This window comes from Phacochoerus africanus, chromosome 10, assembly GCF_016906955.1.
Source record: "Phacochoerus africanus isolate WHEZ1 chromosome 10, ROS_Pafr_v1, whole genome shotgun sequence".
In the NCBI taxonomy this organism is placed as follows: Eukaryota; Metazoa; Chordata; class Mammalia; order Artiodactyla; family Suidae; genus Phacochoerus; species Phacochoerus africanus.
This window is the reverse complement of record NC_062553.1, coordinates 83,132,740-83,155,655: the sequence shown is the minus strand read 5'-3', so window position 1 is coordinate 83,155,655 and position 22,916 is coordinate 83,132,740. Positions and strand designations below refer to the sequence as shown.

General features: G+C 41.7%; 1 pseudogene; it reads right to left on the bottom strand.

Moving 5' to 3' along the window:
* Window positions 1-22,916, bottom strand: part of LOC125137454 (40S ribosomal protein S23-like) — a 75,456-nt pseudogene that overhangs the window by 47,727 nt on the left and 4,813 nt on the right.

Here is a 22,916-nt window from a genome sequence, read left to right as displayed (position 1 = left end):
AATCTCTGCCCTGCTTATTCACCACTCCCCTCCAACCCCCTGCTGGCCATCAACAATTTTAACGGTCTCCATAGCTTTGCCTTTTCCAGAATGTCCTATAGGTGGACTCATTCAGTCTGTAGCCTTTTCAGAATGTATTTTTTCACCGAGGAATATACCTTTATGGTCCTCATGTTTCCTCATGCTCGATAGCTCATTTCTTTTTAGCACCGAATAATATTCCCTTATCTGGATGTACCATAGTTTATTTACACATTCACCTACTGAAGGACAGCTTGACTGTTTTCAAATTTTGGCAATCATGACTAAAGCTGCTATAAACATCCGTGTGCAGGTTTTTGTGTAGATATACATTTTCAACTCCTTGGGGTAAACACCAAGGGATGTGATTTCTAGATCATATGGTAAAAGTATGTTTACTTTTGAAAGAAACCATCAACCTATATTCCAAAATGGCTCTAACACTTTGCATTCCTACCGGCAATACATCATACTTTCTATTGCTCCACATGTTTGTCAGCTTTTGGTGCTGTCAGTGTTCTGAACTGACCATTCTAATAGGTGTGTAGTGGTATCTCACTGTTGTTTTAATTTGCACTTCCCTGGTGACAAATGATGTAGGGCGTCTTTTCATATGCTTATTTACCATCTGTTTATCTTTTTTGCTGTGGTGTCTATGAAGGTTTGGGGGTAATTTTTTTTTTTTTTTAGGGCCACACTTGTGGTACATGGAAGTTCCCAGGTTAGGGGTCCAATCGGAGCTGTAGCCGCTGGCCTACACCACAGTCACAGCAACACAGGATCCGAGCAGCATCTGTGACCTATGCTACAGCTCATGGCGATGCCGGATCCTTAACCCACTGAACGAGACCAGGGATCGAACCTTTGTCCTCATGGATACTAGTCAGATACAATTCCACTGAGCCATGATGGGAAATATGGGGTAATTTTTTTTTTTTTGGCTTTTTGCCTTTTCTTGAGAGGCTCCTGAGGCATATGGAGGTTCCCAGGCTAGGGGTCGAATTGGAGCTGTAGCCACTGGCCTACACCAGAGCCACAGCAATGCGGGATCTGAGCTGTGTCTGCGACCCACACCACAGCTCATGGCAACACCGGATCCTTAACCCACTGAGCAAGGCCAGGGATCAAACCCGCAACCTCATGGTTCCTAGTTGGATTCGTTAACCACTGCACCACGATGGGAACTCCGAAATCTGGGGTAATTTTTTTTTTTTGTCTTTTTGCCTTTTCTAGGGCCACTCCCACAGCATATAGAGGTTCCCAGGCTAGGGGTCTAATCAGAACTGTTGCTGCCGGCCTACACCAGAGCCACAGCAATGTGGGATCCGAACTGCATCTGCTACCTATGCCACAGCTCATGGCAATGCTGGATCCTTAACCCACTGAGCAAGGCCAGGGATCAAACCCGCAACTCATGGTTCCTAGTTGGATTCGTTAACCACTGAGCCACGACGGGAACTCCTGTTTGGGTTAATTTTAGTGTTTTCTTACTATTTTTAAGAGTTCTTTGTATATTTTGGATAATAATCCTTTATCAGATGTCTTTGCAAATATTTTCTCTCACTCCGTGGCTTGTCTTCTCATTTTCTTGACGTTGTCTTTTGCAGAGCAGAAATTTTCAATTTCAATGAAGTTCAGCTTATTAATTATTTCATTTATCAAGTCTTTGGTGATGGTTCTCACTTTTCTTTTAAACCTGTTTTTTTTTTAATTATTTTTATTTTTTCCATTATAGTTGGTTTACATAGTTCTGTCAATTTTCTACTGTAAGCAATGTGACCCAGTCACATATACATGTATACATTCTTTTTCTCACACTATCATGCTCCATCACAAGTGACTAGATATAGTTCCCAGTGCTATACAGCAGGATCTCGTTGCTTACCCATTTCAAATGCAATAGTTTGCATCTATTAACCTCAAATTCCCAGTCCATCCCACTCCCTCCCCCTCCTCCTTAGCAACCACAAGTCTGTTTTCCAAGTCCATGAGTTTATTTTCTGTGGAATTAAACCTATTTTTTAAAAGTCCCCTTGGAATTTTTGCCGTGGTGCAGTGGGTTAATGATCTGCCTTGTCTCTGTGGAGGTGCCATTCAATCCCTGGTCTTGTGCAGTGCCTCAGATTCAATCCCTGACCTTGGAACTTCCATACGGTATGGGTATAGTCAAAAAAGAAAAAGAAAATCCTCTTGACTAGGTCACCCGGATCCATCAGGGTCCTAATAGGAAATACTGTCAAAAGGTCATGGAAAAGATTATAATGAAGAGATTATTTACTGAGCTGCGGTCAAGGTTAAGGGCAATAAAAGATAATGACCTAGGAGGAAAGAGTTGCCAACCCTAGGCCTAAAGGGACGATGGGAGGGGCAGCTAGTGGATGCTGAAGGAGAAGGGCTGTGGGGGCAGGAAGGTGACCTCAAGCAGAGGAACCATCTGGAAGCCAGAAAGTGGGGGAGCCATGGTGATCCACACAGGTCAGTAGCCAGAGGTTCAAAGAAGAGCTGAGGACTGGAGAGTGAATGTGGATGGGTATGTGGAGGATAACCCCACACAGACTCCCAACAAAATTCTACTCTTCCCATTGCTTCACCCCTTAAACCACCCAATTCCAGCTAGAAAGTCATAGAGAATGATTTCAACTAGAGACTGGTGAATCCTAATTCCTTTTGGCTCACCGATTCCAGTTAGCACATAAAAGCACATTCATAAATTTACATAAAATATTTTACTTCCTTACACACAGGGAGCCTTTTATTAAGCAAGTAGTTAGATCTTTCTCATGATACTGTTACAAAAAAAAAAAAAAATTAGTTGCCAATACCTGAAATTTTTTTTGAAATAAATCCAGATTGCATATATAAAATTTAAAAGTTCAATAGGAAATTTCTGCGTACATGGAAATTTCAAAAGTCTGTGGCTTTTTTTCAACTTTACTTTTAAAAAATTTTGTTTGTTTATTTATTTATTTATTTATTTATTTATTTATTTATTTATTGTCTTTTTGTCTTTTAGGGCCGCACCAGCGGCATATGGAAGTTCCCAGGCTAGGGGTGGAATCAGAGCTGTAGCCACTAGCAACTGGGGATCTAAGCCCTGTCTTCAACCTACACCACAGCTCATGACAACGTCAGATCCTTAACCCATTGAGCGAGGCTAGGGATGGAACCCACGTCCACATGGATGCTAGTTGGGTTTGTTAACCACTGAGCCACAACGAGAACTCCTTTTTTTTTTTTTTTAACTTTAATAAGAATTTTAACTTTTGGCATGGTCACTGGCATGGTGAGACGTCATATTTAACATTCTACACATGTCAAGTCTGACTCTGATGGCAGTAAGTTATAAAATCCCTGATTGTAAGGGTAGGTATTACAGATGGAATGAAAATTCCCATCACTTGCCTTTCCAGGTGAGGAGTGGCTTGAATGAGAAAAATGTCAGAATTCTTAAACGTGCCATGAGTTGGATTCCTTCTGTACTGTTTCTTTGTCCTCCCGTCACTGAGGGCCTCTTTCTCAAGATCTGCCCCATTGACACGCTGTGGCATTTTGAGCAGAGATAACATGCAGAGTTCTGCAGTGTTTCCTCATTCTAGAGGTTTCTTCCAACAGAGGAATTGCCACCCTGGGTTCTAGCCAGCAGAAAAACTTTCCCCACATCTGTAAAGTTTCCATTACTGCCTACCTCCCGTCTCCACTTCCAGAGAGGTACCCTCATCCAAGAGTAGGTAGTATGCTGGCAACTTCCCTCATAGTGAGTATGGGACTTTGACTGGGAGTGTGGACCGCGAATTTAGACTGCTGATAGTTGGAGCCCCTTTTTACTAACCCTGAGAACTTAAGCAAATGCCTTGCCTCGGTATGCCTCAATTTCCTCATCAGTGGATAATAATAGCACCCATTTGATCAGATTGTTGTAAGAATTAGCTTAATTCCGTACAGCTAAATCAGATAAAGCCTTATAATAGGGGCAGCCACGTTTTGCTGTTATTCAAATTACCACATAGGTCTGGAAAAATGTTTTCCTTCTGTTCATTCATTCAAGGATTCCTGAATAGTTATTGAGCTCAGCACTGTGCTCTGTGCTGGAGATACAGTGGTCAACTAAAATAGAATTAGTCCCCTGGCCTCCTTGAGTCCATAGTCTAGTGGGGAAGATCAAATAATCATAACCACAAAGATAAAATTACTATGGAAGAAAGGTGCAGAAAACAGAGTTTGACCCTAAAAAGGTGTTGTTTAATCTGAGCTCTTAAGGCTCCGAAGGGGTTATCTACCTTGAATTCAATTAAGTGCTGCTAGACTTACCTTTCAGACAGCCAGGGTTTCTGTATAGCAGAGAAGAACCTTGTTCTGCTTTCCCAACAAAACTCTTTTTTTTTTAGGGCTGCACCTGTGGCATATGGAAGTTCCCAGGATAGAGGAGGAATCAGAGCTACAGCTGCTGGTCTACCATAGCCACAGAAACTCGGGATCCGAGCCATGTCTGCGACTTATACCACAGCTCACCGCAATGCTGGATCCTTACTGAATGAGACCCGGAATCGAATCTGCACCCTCATGGATACTAGTCAGGCTCGTTTCTGTTGAGCCACAACGGGAACTCCCCTAACAAAACTTCTTGAAAATACAAAAATTCAAGGCTCTGACATTGAATCAGATTGATGACTTTTGGGGTACTAAGCAAAATTTTAATCAGGGTTTGTCTTTGACATAAATGCAAGTCAGTCTGGAATGGACTGGATCTCAGGGATAGGTGGGCTTTCTTCCTTCACTGAGCCAGAAAGCCCAGAGGGGCTGCCAAACATGGCTGGTTCTCCAAACACACCCAGGACCAAATTCAGTTAAGTTTGTTTTGTAAATAAAATGTTTACGATTTCAAAACCACAAGAGGCCTCTGAACTTTCCAAAAGGGCTCCCCCAATAGGAATCCGCCTTTGATACTGTCTTTGTACAAAAAAGATGGGAACTAGCACGTGGCTCTGTTAAAAGAAGTCAATGCTTTTATGATGAAGAGAAATGGTCCCCAATGTTCACAGCAGCACTATTTGCAATAGCTAAGATGTGGAAACAACCTAGATGTCCATTGACAGATGAATAGATAAAAATGTGGAGTGTATACATAGGAATACCACTCAACCATTAAGAAAAAAAAAAAAAGAATGAAATAATGGCACTTGGTGCAACATGGGTAGACCCAGAGATTATCACACTAAGTGAAGTCAGACAGAGAAAGACAAATATCATATGATATCACTTATATGTGAAATCAAAAAAAATACAAAGGAACTTATTTTTAAAACAGAAATAGAATCACAGACTTAGAAAAGAAACTTATGGTTACCAAAGAGAGAAGAGGGGGAGGGATAAATTAGGAATTTGGGATTCACAGATACATACTACTATATATAAAATAGATAAACAGCAAGGACCTACTGTACGGCACAGGGAACTATACTGAATGTCTTGTAATAAACTATAACGGAAAGGAATCTGAAAAAAATAAATTAAAATGGAGATGATTTTGTAAGTGCTATTGAAAAAGAGAAATAGTAATCCCTCAATGATCTGTTTCAAAATACTGTAATCACTGCCAAGGGGGAGGGGGAGGCAGTGGGGTGGATGGGGAGCTTGGGGTTAATAGATGCAAACTATTGCCTTTGAAATGGATTAGCAATGAGATCCTACTGTGTAGCATTGGGAACTATGTCTGGTCACTTATGATGGAGCATGATAATGTGAGAAAATAGAATGTGTACATGTATGTGTAACTGGGTCACCATGCTGTACAGTAGAAAAAAAAAGTTTATTGGGGAAATAACAATTTAAAAAATACTGTAATCAATTTTAGTGATTCTGGAATGGATGAGGACATTCGACAGAGTCTTGTCTTAGTTTTAAAATTTTCGTCCAAGGTATAAATCGGCTTAACCATTTCCAAGACACATTGCTTCATCAAGGTCTCTTCTCCAGTAACAGATAAAACTGCAATAAGCAGTTTCGAAGGATGACTCAAGACAGCCTTCTATGTTGAAGTAGATCCAATTTTGGTAAAAATTTTTTTTGTCTTTTATTGCAATTTTGGTAAAACTTTAACGTTTTCCAATTGAGCCTTTTACTTAGGCAGGAAAAAAAAAGCAGACTGTGTGTTAAGTGTCAGGATGTAAGGGACCACTTCAGCTCTGCTGGCTTCCTACCTCTATCGGTAAGCATCTTGCCACACAAGACACCTTCTGACTTTTGTATGACGTTCAATGATACAAATAAAATTCAAGACCTATATATCTATCATGATATTTCTTAGTCTTAGCTTGTATCAAGGTATAGACAGATATTCATAATCACAATGACATGATACATTTGCAATCCAAAGGAAGACCTAGTAGATATGATAACAGTCAATGATGACAGTTCGAAACTACCAACTGTACTTTGCTTTATATTCTGCCTTTTACTTTAGTAAAAGTATGAAACGATGCTTTAATAAAAAAAAAGTTATACAAAAACTTACTCCTCTATTATTTTAAACAGTGGGGAAGACATAAAAGAAAAATGTATTTCCCACAGGTCTGTGGATCTTCTGAAAGCCACCAATGGCTGCTCTGTGTCAGAATCTCCAGACTAACAACCCCACCTATGTAGTCTTTAACTTTACAGTACCAACCTCTCCCTCTCTCTTTTTTTCTTCTCTAATTTCAGTTGCACCTTTACGTACTTTATATGGTAAGTATAACTCTCTGGAGTGAGACAGGGAATCGTTTGAGTAACCCGGAGCAGCAATTTATAAACTGTGAGGCAAGGGATGTCTGACAATCACTAAAAAACCTCACCACTTTTCCTACCCTACCCTTGACCCTTGCAGTTTCAGTCCTTTTGCCACCTCCCCTACTTTCCTTATATGTTTTTTTTCTTTTTGCATTTTAGGGCTGCACCTGCAGCACATGAAAATTCCCAGGCTAGGGGTTGAATAAGAGCTGTAGCTGCCGGCCTACACCACAGCCATAGCATTGTAGGATCTGAGCCGCATCTTCGACCTACACCACAGCTCATGGCAACGCCGGATCCTTAACCCACTGAGTGAGGCCAATGATCGAACCAGCATCTTCATGAATCCTAGTTGAGTTCATAACCCGTTGAACCACAACAGGAACTCCTTTCTTAGATTTTTTTAAACCCCAATATATCTCTGAAATTATGATGAATTTCTCAAGTTTTTTGTGTATCAAGACTGACCTTTTATGTGTCTCAGAGAATATTCTCTTCTCCTAGCAGGGTTTTCTGACTCATGTAGGGTCTGTGACTTCTTAGGGGATTTAAAGATGTCCTTTAAGGGGTCTGGAACCAAAACCTCCACATGCATTTACCTATTCGGAGTTTCACGTATCACAATTCTTTTTTTCCTATGACTGTTTTTCATGACTCCATTCTAATTTCTCTGGAAGACGTGTTACTTTAGCCTGTCCATTCCTGATCACTTTATCTTGTATTCTTTTTCTTTCCTCATTCTAAATCCTAATCCATTTAAGTTTTTGAATTTGCAAGCTCTCATTTATCCTACCTACATGTTGCCCTGTATGAAGAGCTACTCACTTCATGCCCCCAGCAGGGGTCACCCTAGTCCCTTCCCAGAGAGCCATATGGTCTAATCACCCATTATCAAGTTCAAGAACCCATCTTCTAGTCTTGACAGACTTCCAGTTTCCATGTAAAATTATAAATACTTAAGGCTCAGCATTCACATTGTACTCATCTCCATTCTTATCTAATACTGGGTAACACTTGAACCACTTTATTGAAGCCAGTAATTTTATTTTTTATTTTATTTTATTTTTTGCTTTTTAAGGCTGCACCTGCGGCATATAGGGGTTCCCAGGCTAGGGGTCGAATCAGAGCTACAGCTTCCGGCCTATGACACAGCCACAGCAACAGCAACACGGGATCCAAGCTGTGTCTTCGACCTACACCACAGCTCATGGCAACGCCGGATTGTTAACCCACTGAGTGAGGCCAGGGATTGAACCCATGTCCTCATGGGTACTAGTTGGGTTCATCACCACTGAGCCACAGCAGGAACTCCAGTAATTTTATTTTAAGTTGCATTTGTTTACTTTTGCTATAATTCCTACAGGAGAGATAAAACCATACCTTACACTGTAGATCAAAGTTCCTATGTTTAGATATAAAGGATAGCACAAAAATAAATTATCGCACTTTTCTCTCTTTTTTATTTCTTCCACTCATACTTTCTCTAACACACTGGAGATTTTTTAATGTATATATTTGAAACACTTAACATCTGAAAGATACAATCTAAATAAGATCAAATTAGGATATATTTTTATTGTTTTTTAAAATCTAGCCTTCCCTTTAAAATTCTTTTCTGTGATTATTTTTGCCATTTTAAAAAATGTATTGACTTTATTATACTACATAAAAAAAGAACCAGGAGGAGTTCATGTTGTGGCTCAGCAGGTTAAGAACCTGACTGGTATCCATGAGGATGCAGGTTCATGATCTGCAATCTACACCACAGCTCATGGCAACGCTGGATTCTTAATCCACTAAGCAAGGCCAAGGATCAAACCCGAATCTTCATGGATTCTAGTTGGGTTTGTTACTGTTGAGCCACAATGGGAAAACCCTCAGGCTATTTCTGATTGTCTATTCCATCATTCTAGCATAGGGCTTATCTTCTCAGGTCTACCTCATGCTCTGAGATGGCTAATTTAGCTCTATGCATCATCTACACATAACAGGAGGAAGGAAAGGAGGAAGGGGAGCCACCCAGTAGGGCAGCTCTTTTAAAGAAACATTTTGGAAAACCCCCATCTCCACCCCTAACACACATGCATTTGCAAGTTTATCTCATTAGTGCAATGGCTAGATTAAGCCATGTGCTTCCATCTTGCTGCAATGGAGACTGATAGTGGTGGCCTTTATTCAAGGTCGCAATATGCTCAGCTAAAATTGAAGTTCTGGACTAAGGAGGAAGAGGAGAAAGAATATTCGCTAAAGATCTAGTAATCTCTGCCATGATATCAATATATTGAAGGGCATCATATTAATATCTGCAGCCTTGTACTCTCTTCTGGGCCTCAAGACCACTTACTTATGATCTCTACTTAGATGCCTACTTGGCAACTCAAACCTCACTTGAACAAAGCATTCCCTTTACAGTGCAGTCTCGGGCCTGAATGCCTGATTGGGATGAGTCAAGAAAGAATGAGGAAGGAGAAAAAGAAGACAGTGACTAGAGAGAACTCTTTCGAGGCATTTTTGTGTATAGAGGAGCAGAGGGAAAATAATTGCAGGAGCAAAGTCCCCAAGAAGACAAGGGTGGATGAAATGCACAAATGAGGAGACTGGCTTTTGATAGAAACAAGAGAGAAGACAGAGTATTATAGATGTGACTTTTGGGCAAGACGGCTGAGTTCAAGCTTTGATAACCCACTCTGTACTGAATGTATGACAGTAATAGGTCAAACTAAAAGGAGAAAACAATAAGGATAAATCCTGGTTCAAAAATAACACAAACATCTCCTAGATGGAAACAGAACAAATATATCAAAACAAGCAGTCTGAAGCCACAAAGTTTACAGGAAATCCAGAAAGCATGGAGCCCTGGCCAGGATTACAGCTCTGGAGCCGTAGAAGACACTCAAAACTGCTCCGTGACTAGTTGGATTCAAGCTTATAGCTTGAAAACTCCTTCCTCCTCAGGAGTGAGGCTGAAAAATTATGAAAACTCTAGATGCCTTCTACTTACAGAGTATGGGTTTTAGAAAGCTACAGACCCAGGGAGATGGGGGTACCTAGATACAATCTTCCAATCAAAAATTGAGCCAAGCTTCCTAATTGCTCTGGACCTCGTTCTGAAGAATCCACAATATCACCTTAGGGCAAGAATTCCAAGCTACTACTATAACACTTGCTTTTGATTGAGGGTTTGCTGACAGAGAGAGGTGAGCCCATGATTAAAGGCATGGGGAGGGATAGAGAGAAAAATGTTAAGTTTTCAAATGCTTTGCTATGAGTCTGCACACTCCAATTCCAAAGCATGTGGATGGTTTGATGCTTAGAAAGAAAGGCAACAAAATCAACAATTACAATGTGAATTGACTACAGATAAAATCAATTTTGTCTCTGAAGCAGTTCGATCAGATTTTAATATAGATATGATGGAGTCAATCAAAGAACTAAAGGCCTTTTACCAAAAAGAACAAGAGATTATGGAATAAAACTAAACAGAAATGAGGAGTTTCCATCTTGGTGCAGTGGTTAACGAATCCAATTAGGAACCATGAGGTTGTGGGTTCGATCCCTGGCCTTGCTCAGTGGGTTAAGGATCTGGCGTTGTCGTGAGCTGTGGTGTAGGTAGCAGATGCGGCTCGGATCCTGCATTGTTGTGGTTCTGGTGTAGGCCAGTGGCTACAGCTCCGATTAGACACCTAGCCTGGGAACTTCCATATGCAGTAGGAGCAGCCCAAGAAAAGGCAAAAAGACAAACAAAAACCAAAAATCCCAGAAATGAAATACGAAATAGATGATCAAAAATTTGTACCTGAAAAATACAGTGCTTTTAAATTCCAGTATAGTGAAAGGGAAAATTAGTGATTCGCAAAAGTATAAAATTGTTAATAGCCTGGAACACAGAAAAGGCAGCAAAGAGAGAGGACATGGGTATGGATGGGGTATTTCGTGGTGGGAGACTAAGCATGTCTTTTGTTTTTGTTTTTGTTTGTTCATTTGTTTAATTTTAGGACCACACATGTGGCATTTGGAAGTTCCCAGGCTAGGGGTCAAATCAGAGCTGTAGCTGCCGGCCTACACCGGAGCCACAGCAACTCAGGATCTGAGGCAGGTCTGCTACCTACACCACAGCTCACGGCAACGCTGGATCCTTAACCTACTGAGTGAGGCCAGGGATTGAACCCGAGTCCTCAAGGATACTAGTCGGATTCATTACTGCTGAGCCACAACGGAACGCCAAAGCAGGTCTTTTTGTATTGCTTCCATTTTCTCAGTAAAATTCAAGGGAGATCATCAGCTGAGATGGAGGAGGAGGTGCTGAAGGTTGGAAGAGAAAGGACAACAATGACAGTCATTTTAGAGAGTGAGGAATAAATTAAGGAAATGTGGAAGTGCTGGTGGCCCACTCCAGCCCATCAGGGTTGACACGCCCTAAACAAGTCTTTGCTGCCAATGGGACAAATCCTAGGCACTGGGCAAGAAGCAAACCGAGTGGAAAGACAATTGTTAGGAACCCATTTAATTCATTGTGATTATTTACTTTGATAATTGAATGAAAGGGTAGAGTCTGTCTATAGAAAGCCAGATTTCCAAATAAAAATATAGAGAAAAGAGGAAACAGATGACCTCTAAGGAAAGAAGAGCACTGAGAGAAGAAAAAGAAGAAAGCAGTAGAGACATGTTATAGTGGCACTGATTAGAAGCAGGTATGGTGAGTAGCAAATACTCAGAAAGTGGAATAATTTAGAAGACAGACTAGGTTAGTTCTTGGTGGGGGGTTGGGAGGGAATCAAATAGCCACACCCAGTATATTGAATCTCAAAAGAGCTGTTTTATATATTTTAGAAATTTTTCATCAAAATAAATTAAAGAGTTATAATCTTTTTTTTTTTTTTTTTTTTAAGGGCCACACACATGACATATGGAAGTTCCCAGGCTAGGGTTTGAATTGGAGCTGCAGCTGAGGCCTATGCCACAGCCACAGCAACGCCAGATCCGAGCCACATCTGAGATCTACACTGCAGCTTGTGGCAAAGCCAGATGCTTAACCCACTGAGTAAGGCCAGGGATCGAACCCACATCCTCTTAGAGACTAGTTAGGTTCTTAACCCTCTGCCCCACAATGGGAACTCTCCAAAACTAAATATTTTAGAGTGAGCATCATACGTTTTATTGTGTATGCAATGCACCAATTCTCTTGCTGGGTGCTCTGTGGATAGTCAGTAAAGAACATGTACCACTGTTATTATTCATCACAGTACTTTGGATTTGACAGTACTTCCCAATTCTCAAAACACTGCTGTAAGCTCTGCCTGGTTTAATCAACCCTGCACCTGGAGAGGTAGCTCATAGGACAAATGTTACCCCTCATTTTAACAGATGAAGAAGCAGAGACATATGGAAAAGCTAAATGACTTGACCAAAATCACATGGCTTATAAAGTGATGATCCCTAACTAGAATACATGTATTTATCAGCCATGTTGTTAACAAGCATCACAGAAATTGAAAGCAGCCATTAATTGAATTGCTGGTTATATTAATAATTACACTAATCATCTCCTTGTTTTGATGTAGAAATTATTTTCTTTTACTTGCTGGTTATTACTCTATCTAAAGATATCCACAAACCACAAAGTAACCTCTTTAGTTCACATCTGTACGAAACATTATTTTTCTTATACATTTACAATGGGAGGCATTTCATTTTTTAATAGGACACATACTTTTTTTTTTTTTCTTTTTTGGCTGTACCCACAGCAAATGGAAGTTCTTAGGCCAGGGATCAAATCCGAACTGGAGTTGCAGCAACACTGGATCCTTAACCCACTGCACTGGACTGGGGCTCAAACCAGCACCTCCACAGAGACAAGCAGGATCTTAATGCACTGCATGCACCACAGTGGGAACTCCCACAGGACACACACTTCTTTTAGAGAGTTCAAATTCACAATTCAGCACAGGGAACTATGTCCAATCTCTTTTGAGTTGGAAATGATGGAAGACAGTATGCTAAAAAAAAAAAGAATGTACATATATGTATGACTGGGTCACTTTGCTCTACAACAGAAATTGAAGAAACATTGTAAATCAACTATACTTTTATAAAAAAACTCACAATTCCAGCAGTCTCTTTTCAGTTACACACAGTCTGCTAGTGAAAATGTAACGATAGCTCTTGCTTTATCTTTTTTCCTTTTTTAAAATTATTTTTTAAAAATTACAGTTGATTTACAATGTGCCACGTTTCATATCCTTTTGGTCATTATCTTCCCTTTGTCTTTTCCTTCTTTTGTTTCACCTGAAGATCTGTGAAGATGTTTGTGATTTTTGCCATATGGCATCCTGTGAAAATACATTAATAATATGTTTTTTCTCTAATATTTGTATTACTTGTTAAAGGTGAGAAGTTGCTGGCACTCTCTATGGGACTATATTAAGTGCTTGCATAGAGTTTGGTGGTGGTATGACTGCCCTTTGTCCATCTTTCTCCCTACACTTTTGTTTAAGAAGGATGGTTCTTTCCTGTTTGGGAAAAGGGATGGGAGCTTTGATGTATTGGTGGAAAAATGTGTCAAGCTTTGGACTCTAGGAGCCTGGAAAGGGGGTGAGTGATTCTACATCAGGACCTGGGATATCTCTTCTGGAACAGGCAGGAGAGATGGGAAGAAAGTTGTGAGGACAGCTGCTGCTATGTGAGGTGGGGCTGAGGAGGCACTGAGGTGTGTTATGTGCAGTAAACACTCTTAGCTGCTCCTGGAGAATACCTGTGAAGATCTACAGTCTTCTTGGAGTTGAACTGTACATTATTTTTGACGTGTCACTTGGGTCCTATGAGCAGAGCAATACTATATTTGTTTTTTGTTTTTTGTTTTTTTTTGTCTTTTTGCCTTTTTCTAGGGCCATTCCCATGGCATATGGAGGTTCCCAGGCTAGGGGTCTAATCAGAGCTGTAGCCACCGGCCTACGTCAGAGCCACAGCAACGCGGGATCCAAACCTCGCCTGCAGCCTACACTACAGCTCATGCAATGCTGAATCCTCAACCCGCTGAGCAAGACCAGGGATCAAACCTGCAACCTCATGGTTCCTAGTCGGATTCGTTAACCACTGAGCCATGACGGGAACTCCAGGGCAACACTATATTTGGATTATAGAATCATACCCATAAGATGTAATTAATTAATTAATTTAATTAATTAAATTATTTAATTAATACATTTGTACACGGCCCTGTTCAAAGCTTATAGAGGAAAAAAATTTTGGGGAGTTCCCGGCGTGGCTCAGCGGCAACCCAGCTAGTATCCATGAGGACGTGTGTTCAATCCCTGGCATCACTCAGTGGGTTAAAGGATCCAGTGTTGCCATGAGCTGTGATGTAGGTCGCAGATGTGGCTCGGATCTGGCGTTGCTGCGGCTGTGGTGTAGGACCCCTAGCCTGGGAATTTCCATATGCCGTGAGTGAGGCTCTAAAAAATACAAAAGAAAAAAAAGACCAAAAAAATTTGTGTTTTGATAATAATGCAGAAAAGTTCAGAACCTGCAGGCTAAGGGGTTCCTTTTGAAGACCTACCTAAACAGAGTATGAACTAATTTTTTAAGACCATCTAGAAAAGTACTAAAACTTTGTACTCAATGAATAAGCTTCTCTGGGAAAATAACCAGTATTTGTATGGGTACATGTCACAGACTATGGGCTTTGGTTTAGATATTTATTCAGAAAGGCTCTTAATTTTTCTGGAAATGAAATAGCCACATTGTTCCAGCAATTTTCCTGAATTGTCTATGCGGTTGGCTTCACAGCCCTGTGTGCTAGGAAAATTTGGCCTGAAGTTCTCCCAAGTTAGCAGAATCAGTGAAATTTAGTATAGAGCTGTCATTTTTTCCAGTTAACCAATTTTACTGTCAAGTGAGTGATCCTCTGCTGATTGGCCCCACCACAGATTTATGATTTGCAGCCTCAGCTGGGTCTTCATTGCTGTTAGGCAATCATTCCTGTGGCAGATACCATGGATGAGCACAGCAAAAGAATTCCCCATCCTCATCTCATCTACAACTCAGGCTAGAAAACAAGAAACCTCTTTTCCCCAGACTCCTTTGCAGCTAAGAAATGGCCACATAGCATGGTTCTGGGCAATGAGGTAAAGGGTTTCTCTTTGCAAATAGAAAGGAAACAGCTCTCTAGGACAACACTTTCCCCTTTAGACCATCGTTTACCCCTTCTCCCTTTTTCTGCATTGAACTTAGTTGGGACACCTAGAAGGGCAGCAGCCATCTTTTGACCATGAGGTAAATAATTATGAGAAAGGAATCTTGAGTTCCAAAGAGCATCATTGATTCACTACCCTAATGGCAGGTCTGCAGTCCTACTCAAGTGGGTACTTCTTCATGGCTTCTCCAAATGTCCCACAAAGCTCTAATTTCTGTTCTAGAATCTATGAGGTTTATGGAAGGCCATTCCATTTCTGTATCTATAGATGAAGCATTTGACCCAAGCTGAGCCAATTGACGCATTCCATATTCTAGCCATAATGTTTGGTTCACAATTGAGTATGTGACCCAAGATAATCCAATCAGAATGAGTCTCCAGACTTTTACTGGAAATTCTGAACCATGGTCCCTCTCTTCCTCTAGCAAATGTGGTATAGAGATGCAACACCAGGAACTGCTGCAGTCATTTTGTTACCATGAGGCAAGGTGCCTGAGCACACAGTTGGCATACTGAAGAGAACATATCTTAATCTTTCAGAGAGCCAGCTTCTGATGTAACTGAACCTGCAGCCTGCCTGGTAACTCCTCTTTAGTGTTTAATCATTTCAACTGATACACAGTTCCAATATGACCTCTAACTCTTCACAGAAATACCTCCTGTGTAGGACATCTCCCACTTGTTCCTCCAGATTCACCCTACCCCCTTTTTTCCCTGTTCTGGGCCTCAGGAGGCTGAACTATTTTGACCACATCAATGGGTATTCTTGTCTCTGACTTCCAGTTGGATTCGGCTAACAGGAAGCACCAGCACATGATCAGAGGGAAGAGGGGAGTGGAGTATAATCAAGGTATATATTTCAATGCACCCCTTGTTGTGGGGTCCCTGCAGGCTGGCTGTGTCCCTTGACCAAAGGCCAGAGCTCAGGTCAGGTGGTCTCTCTGCAGAGACTTTTCTAGCCCTGTTCTAATAACCACAGCTTCCTCTTGCCCTTCAGTCCCATGTGTGGTAATGGAGCCTCACTGATGCAAACTAGAAAATTGCCCTATATCTTAATGGTTTCCCTGTACCCTAAGCACTTGTTTGTAAATAGTCCTTTTATTAGAATCACCTCAAATTATCCAATTTGACTTTACCCTCTGTTTCCTGTTGAAGTTCAGGCTGGTACACCTCATTCTCTACTCCAAGGAAAAGGAGGTCACACCTCTTTACATCTTCAGTCATCACGCAGAGTACCTGCACCCACCTCAGCTCTGTACTTTCGAGATTGCTTGGAATGAGCGACAACTCTGTGCCTCTTTTCCTTCTCATAAGCATGGTGATAATGATGCTTTCCCTGCATCTCTTTCTAGGAGTGTTGTAAGAATTAGATCCCATACTGGATGTGCAGGTACTTAGAAAAGCCAAGTCCTAGGCGTACACAAAGCATGGTTGCCTTTACTGCTCTACTACTGTAGGGATAGGTCAACCCAAGTTTTGACAGTAGCCTAATGAAAGATGCTTGAATGCTCTTTCCTTCCTCCCTCCCTCCCTTTATCTCTCTCTCTCTCTCACTTTACATGCTACCATCTAAACACATCCATGTGTTTAGGTGACAACCTCTAATTCTTGGTCATGTACTCCAATAAACCATCATTTTGGTACAAATCATACTTACCCTCACATCTTTTCCTCCACGGGTGGTTATGTGATGGAAAGAGCAGGAGCTTTGGAGCCTTCCAGATGTAGCTTCAAGTTTCGCTCGGTCGCTTACTAGTTCTGGGTTATCAGGGAAATCACTGAGCCTCTCTGAGCCTTAGTTTTTTGTCAATGAAATGATGATGGCTGGAAAGACGGAATGAAATAATGTATATAGTAACCCTCCCTCTTCCTTACTGAGGTCCAGGAAGAGATGTCCAGCAATGGTGCAGTCAAATTTCCTGGACTTGGAACAAGCAGGCCGTGGCTTATCTATGTATGAGGGACAGAAAGTTAGAACGCCGAAAGATGGACGTTGCGCTGATTGTGGCAAAAGGCCTGGGAAATGACAGCATGCTCAGGTCAGGGAGGGGACACTCTCTTTGATTGAAGCTTACTGGAAACTACACACTGTGGGTGGGACTAACCGGCCACAGAAACCCTTCCCAGAAATAATCCATGTGATCTGAGGACATTTTACTGATGAGATTAAGATGCTAAGATGCCATCATGAAGCAGCCAACCTAAAGCAGAATTAATGTCTAACCAGCTATAAACTTGGAAATTGTAATATTCTATGGATGTCGATTGAAGTGATAATATTGGGATGAGGGAAATAGTGTTTATAGAACATCTACATTGGGCCTGGCAGCTTATATATATTATCACACTGAAACCTCATACTAACTCCATGCAATGGATATTAAAATGCTTATTCAAGTGATGGGGAACTTGACATTCCAAGAGCACATAGCACATAAGTAGCTCTGGATCAACTTCTCAAACTCACAGGAGGCTGAAAGTATAAAATACGTATGGTAGGTAAGAAGCGAAGGCCACAAATTTAGGTGCATAAGAAATGTATCAACTTTATTCTTATGTAACTCAGCTAAATTTATCTTCTGAGTCACCACTCCATCAGGATGGCGGTAACTTAATCTCTGCCAATTTGGATTCTTGTCCCTTCCCTTTTGTGGTGTTTTACCTGAGTTCTGACTTTATCTGGTTAGTATAAGTATAAACTTACATGGATTATATGGTTCCAAAGCATCAGTGGCAGCAGTTAGGGTAGGAGGAAATCTGGTCTTCATTGAGGGGCTCAGAGGGAATCACTTCCTTCCTGATTGGTCCAGGCAGGTTGTCGTGGAGACATCTTTTGTTCTCAGCTCTGCAACTCTTCAAATCTAGTCTGTTCCCCTTAACTATTTCTTTGCCTCCCTTTCATGCATGAGCCATTCTGTTGCTGCCCTCTCACAATAGCCCACAGAGCTATTTCTCCTTTGATATGATGCTGCATCCCCGGGATTCTGCCCAGTTTCTGGGGCACAGGTCTCTTCTGCTATTGGATTCCATAATCCCATCTGGGGGTTTGGCCCTGGCTCACGTCCAGTGCTCAACCCATAGAGCAGGGCACAAACACCCCTGTCTCAGGTCACACTGGTGACATACCCTTGTCACTTTCCCTGGTAATTCTTTTCTTTCACCAAATGTGGAGACTCTTTTTCTAGTTGGTAAGAAGGAAGGACAGGGAAGGCCTGTTCCTACAAGTCTCAAATCTGGCCATTATCCTTTTTTTAAATTCTAAGGTGTTAGCTTTTGAAACACAAAACTAAAAGAGTTTCCATCTTTCCCCCGTTTTTTGCTATCACCTACCTTCCCTAAGCCGATGATGAGTAGATTAATAGAAGGAAATGCTAGAAAACAAATGAAAACTCAAAAATCTCAAGCTCTAAAAGCTTGTCCGTACACAAATGACATTTTAGAAATTTATTTAAATACAATAAGAGATATAACTGCACGGTGGATAAGAATTACTCGTCACTGCCCCCTCCCTCTGCTGATTGGGACATATTATCTCCATGGGCAAAACACACGGAGAAGCTAAATCATCATTAGAAACTTGCTGTCAGAGCAACGAGTGACAAGTGGAGGATGCTGCCTCGCTATGATGGGCTGAAATGCCTTCCAGGAAGAGAAATGCCTTTTCTCCTTGGGAAAGACCTGAGATTTACCACGGAGATTCACACTGACCTTGGGAACTGACCCCTGAGTGGGGATAAATTCTTGATTCCCAACTTGAACTCGCCTTGGTTCCATAATGCCCATCTCTTTCAGTTTTCCCACCACTCTTTCCTTGGCTCTCATGTTGGCCTGCAGGTCTCTCCAGGCAGGGCACAGCGGGGCTGTTTAGACTTTAATTTTCGGAAAGTTATATACCTATTCCACACACCTGCTTCTCAGAGCCTGCATCCAAGGTAGCTTGGTTGAGCCTGAGTGTACCCCAAACGCCTGAGCCTTGCAATTCTGGGCAAGCCCGTGCATTCTTGTTTTGTTTTGAAATGAAAACACATGCATATGATTCACTCACACACACAAACACACACACTCACAAAGAAAGAGTAGCGTAAAAGTCTACTCTTCATCCTTGATCTCCTCCCTCAACTTTAATTTAGTTCTCCAATCCCATTTCTCAGAGGCAGTCATTCTTATCAGTTTCTTGTGAGTCTTTCCAGAGACATTTATCACATCCCCCTCACACACACACACATTTTAACACATTCTGTCTATTGCTCTGTCTCCTGCCTTTTTCACTTCACCACCTATCTATCTGTTATGTTTGGTGTGGCTCACTCCCAGGCCTCATGTTCGCACCATCCCACCATCATCACACATTAACTGCTGCTCCGAACCGTCTCCTTAGCCCTCTGCTCATCGGTACATCCACCTTCAGGGGGAATTACCTTCTTTCTTATTTTTTAAAATTATTTATTTATTTGTCTTTTTGTCTTGTCCAGGCCTGCACCCGCGGCATATGGAGGTTCCCAGGCTAGCAGTCAAATCGGAGCCGTAGCCGCCAGCCTACGCCAGAGCCACAGCAACGCCAGATCCGAGCTGTGTCTGCAACCCACACCACAGCTCACGGAAACGCCGGATCCTCAACCCACTGAGCAAGGCCAGAGATCCAACCTGCAGCTTCACAGTTTCTAGTCAGATTCGTTAACCACTGAGCCACGATGGGAACTCCACCTTCTTTCTTATTTGAAATCACCACTGTCTTGAGGACAAATCATTGGATATATACCATTAACAAATTGCTTGGAAAAATTCCCAGCAAACTTAAGAGTACCACAAGCATGTGACTATTTGTAAAATATTTTCTTGATGAGCAGAGGATAAAGTTATTCATATCGCTGATTTTTGTCCCACGTTTTTATTTCCGTACCTTAATCTATGACTAGGTAGAATACACTGAAATAACGTCTTTTAATGTGCTACTACTGTCCCAAGTTCTGGACATGGATGTTTAAGTGACTTATTCTTTATATTTAAACTGTTTCTACTCAGATAGTAAACTCATACATCAGGATGGAAGCCTTTGTTAAAAAGAGACACTTCTTTTTTTTTTTTTTGTCTTTTGTCTTTTTTGTTGTTGTTGTTGCTATTTCTTGGGCTGCTCCCGCAGCATATGGAGGTTCCCAGGCTAGGGGTTGAATCGGAGCTGCAGCCACCAGCCTACACCAGAGCCACAGCAACGCAGGATCCGAGCCGCGTCTGCAACCTACACCACAGCTCACGGCAACGCCGGATCGTTAACCCACTGAGCAAGGGCAGGGACCGAACCCGCAACCTCATGGTTCCTAGTCGGATTCGTTAACCACTGCGCCACGACGGGAACTCCAAGACACTTCTTTTTAAGAAATATCACAGACTGTTAAAACCACTCTGAGGTACCACCTTACACCAGCCAGAATGGCCATCATCCAAAAGTCTACAAACAATAAGTGCTGGAGAGGGTGGGAGAAAAAGGAACACTAGTACACTGTGGGTGGGATTGTAAATTGGTGCAACCACTGTGGAAAGCAGTATGGAGAGTCCTCAGAAAACTAAACATAAAACTACCATTTGATCCAGCAATCCCACTCCTGGGCATCTATCCAGAGAAAACCACGACTCGCAAAGACACATGTACTCCAATGTTCATTGCAGCACTATTTACAATAGCCAAGACATGGAAACAACCTAAATGTCCATCGACAGAGGATGGATCCAGAAGATGTGGTACATAGACACAATGGAATATTACTCAGCCATTAAAAAGAACGAAATACCAGCATTTTGTGCAACATGGATGGACCTAGAAACTATCATGCTAAGTGAAGTCAGCCATACAATGAGACACCAACATCAAATGCTTTCACTGACATGTGGAATCTGAAAAAAGGACAGATGGAACTTCTTTGCAGAACAGATGCTGACTCACAGACATTGAAAAACTTATGGTCTCCGGAGGAGAGAGTTTGGGGGGTGGGGGGATGTGCCTGGGCTGTGGGATGGATATCCTGTGAAATCAGATTGTTATGATCACTATAAAAAAATTATCTGTAATCATGGAGAATTAAAAATTTTTAAGTTCCCATGAAAAAAAAAAAAAGAAAGAAACTGAAGGCAAATCTGATTAAGCCAGCCAAACCTAACCTGCCTCACTGGATTTTAGATGCTTGCTTTTAGCTGATTTTTTTTTTTATTAAAGTATAGTTGATTTACAAAAAAAAAAAAAAAGAAAGAAAGAAATATCACGGACTGTACTTTACAGCATAGAGAGAAGGAGCTCTAATAGTCTGGAAAGAACCTTCTAGTTCCTGACTTATCATGCTAGAGATGTTAGCAAAGATAAAGTGGTCCCCAGGGGAGAGATATCTGGAATGGTGGCCACTCCCCCTCATTGGCCAAGAGAACTCGCTGCTGTGTGGGTGCCTGCCACCTCTGCAGCAGCTGGAAAAAGCCAGGCTTTGAGGATTTTATGCTGCTTTAGAAAATCTATGCAGACTTTATGCGAGAAAGTCTTATTCTTGAGAGCTTTGTGTTCAAGACTTGATTTTATGGTCATTTCCTCCTTCGTGTCCTGCTTGATGCTCTATTTCACTCCATACTTGGCCTCTGGAGTCATACCCACCTGGATCTTGGGTACCAGTCCTGCCACTGTTAACTGTATAAACTTGGACACGTTAGGCAACTTTTCCGAGGCTTGGTCTGAACATCCACGGTGATGGGAATACTGATATCGACCTCGTGGGAATTTTGTGAGCATTGAGTGAAATAATATATGTAAAATTATTAACAGATAGTATACACTCGATATTTAGCAGGTCTTTGTTCAGCAAATATTCATTTGGAGCATTTGGAGTACGGGTCAGAAAACATAGTTTAGGAGGACGCCGAACCTTGATGTATAAATAAGAATTAGTTAATGAAGGTGGAAAGAAGAGCCCTGGGAGCAGGGGGGAAAATGTTCTTCCAAACAGAGAGAACAGTGTCTTCAAAATTACAGATTAAGAGTCATGGTTGTGTTCCAGGAATGGAAAGGGAACTAGGAAGACTAGACCAAGAAATGCAAGGTAGGAGATGGCCAAGGGTGAAGCTGGAGATCACTCTACAGAGATTTATAGGTATGTTAAGATATTTCTATTTATTATTAAAATCATGGCTAACCAGGGAGTTCCCGATGTGACTCAATGGAGACGAATCAGACTAGTATCCATGAGGATGCAGGTTTGATCCCTGGCCTTGGTCAGTGGGTCGGGGATCTGGCATTGTGTGAGCTGTAGTGTAGGTCGCAGACACAGCTCAGATCTGGCATTGCAGTGGCTGTGGTGTAGGCTAGCAGCTGTGGCTCCGATTCGACTCCTCACCTGGGAACTTCCATATGCTTTAGGTACAACCTAAAAAGCAAGCATGGTTAACCATTATTAAGCCTATCCTTCAAGTGAAGAAGGAATCCAATGAAGGTAAATATTTTCCTAGTGCAAAAAAGCTGGTTAGTAGCAGAGCACTAAAGGATTCTAAATAAAACATGATCCGATCAGATTTTGCTTTAGAAATAGCATTGAGGTGGCAGAATGGAATCTCTGAGTATGGGAGGGGAGTGGCGGTGGGCAGGAAGGCTGAGGAACCAGAGGCTGTGGAAGCAATTTATATGAAAGAAAATGAGATAAGAGACTTAAGGATTACAGAATAGTCGAAAGTGTGCCTTTCTCCTCTTGGCGCTTGGCAATCCCAGATCGCTTACTGGTGATGTGTCCATCAATGTCCCAGTCTTTAGGGACATGGGTGTGGACGGATGGATTCAAAGCAAGGGCAGGGGGTGAGAAGGACAAGGTCAGAAGAGGGAAAGACAAGCCACAGACAAGCTGAGGCAGGTTAAGCAGGAGGTGGAAAAGAAGAGAACGACAGCGTCAACTCTCAAACGTGTAACTACCTTCCT